Consider the following 1728-nt stretch of genomic DNA (forward strand, 5'->3'; position numbering starts at 1 on the left):
CCGCCGGAAGTGCGTTGATGTCACTTCCGGAAGTCCGGTCTAGACCTCGGAGGCCCAGGCCTGCATCCACACAGAGAACTGGATGTTCAGGTATTTGAATCCCACCACTGGGCAGGAGGCATAGGCTCATGCCACACCTGGTCCCAATCCCCACAGTAGTTTCAACTTGGGTGAGCAAGAAGTGAATAAATGAGGAACACAACCATCCAGACAGTTTGCTTTCAATGTATTTTTCTCCTGTAGTTGGCACCACAGCCAGGAAGAGAGACATTCTCTTCATATAGTTCCAATATATACAGATATATTTACAAAGGTGGTTGCACTGTTTTTGAGCAGCCAGGAGTAGCAGCTGCTACACCTGCATAAATAGCCAGGTGTAGGCCCAAAATAGTCTGGTTAGTGCAAGGATGCCGGGAGAATTGGTCAGGATCCTGGGCTCACAGCATTTCTGCCTGCTCTCTCTTCTACTGAGCATCAATGCAGAAGGAGAACAGCTTTTCAGACTGCATGCTAAGGGTATGCAGATCAGGCAGTTTCAAGAGCAGTTTAGTAAAGCGGGATGTTTCCTGGGGGTAATTCTTGAGGATGTGGACTCGCAACACCTGGATCAGTGTTTCCTGTAGCTGTTCCACCAACACTGGGTTCTTGATGCCCAAGCGTTCTGCACGGAGAGGGGCAGACAGTAAGTATTATGAAGCAGCAGCCTAGGCTGCAAATATTGCAGTTTGGACTCTGTTTTTATGTATCAGAAATGTCCAGCCTCCCTCCAGGTCACAATGGTACCCAACTGTAAGAGAAAAACCATTCCAAAGATGAACTGCAAATTGCAATCGTTGAAACACAGCTGTTTATTATTTCTAAAGAACTGTCACTACATCTTACTTCACAAGGAATGAAGGTTGTGTCCCCAAGGACATAACACTGCTAAGGTTTAAAAATGAAGGGGAGGTTGCAGTATCGAAGAAAATGGAGAATTGCAGTTACTCTTACAAGGTTTGTAGTATTTGAAAGGTATGGGCTAAAAGATTTGCATGAGGGAGCTGGGGATTATATTTGGGAAGTGAAGAATCACAGATCTGGAGATATGAAAGCCATGGGCGAGGGCAGCAAATGAATGAGAGCAACCTATGCTGGGGAAAAGATACAATCAAAAAGTTTGTATGCTAGGACTAGAATTCCCACTAATCTAGGTCAGTGGGTACTCATCTGCAGAGATCAGCACCACTGCTGTGAAGAGACCTAATTCTTCAGATAGTTGCAAGGCACTAAGCTTCTCACTGAACTCAACCATGGGTTTTAGCAAGTCATCCATGCCCATCCCCCACAACTCTTCAAGGCTGTACTTGGTATGACCCATGAAAGCTACAGTCTGTTCCTTGACATTGAAAAGGGAGTCAAACCAAACCATTAGCATGTGGGGTTGGAGAGAAAAGATAAAGAGCTATCAGAACATAAATCTGCTTCCACAAAAATGTGTCAAAAGCATTTTGTTATGTTTGGTGTTCGGTGAGGCATCGACGAGGCAGTAGGTGAACAAACAGCTCTTTATTGCAGGTTTAAAACAGAAGCCTGGATAACTGTAGCTCCACCCCTATTTATACACTCAACAACTAGGTGGCAGCCAATAGGATTCAAATATTAGTTCCTGCTTTAACACAAGATAATTAGCATGTAGACAGCAAGTCTGGCTCTTAACTGATAGAGTCTTATGACTGTTTTTTCAACAAT

The 1728-nt window shown here is 44.4% G+C and overlaps 1 pseudogene; it reads right to left on the minus strand.

The window, feature by feature from the left end:
• Positions 1 to 464: 464 nt before the first annotated feature.
• On the minus strand, positions 465 to 1414 carry LOC107295778 (annotated as a pseudogene).
• Between the last annotated feature and the right edge of the window lie 314 nt (positions 1415 to 1728).

The sequence above is a fragment of the Protobothrops mucrosquamatus genome, unplaced genomic scaffold (genome assembly GCF_001527695.2).
Source record: "Protobothrops mucrosquamatus isolate PMUCROS unplaced genomic scaffold, P.Mucros_1.0 scaffold2483, whole genome shotgun sequence".
NCBI lineage: Eukaryota > Metazoa > Chordata > Lepidosauria > Squamata > Viperidae > Protobothrops > Protobothrops mucrosquamatus.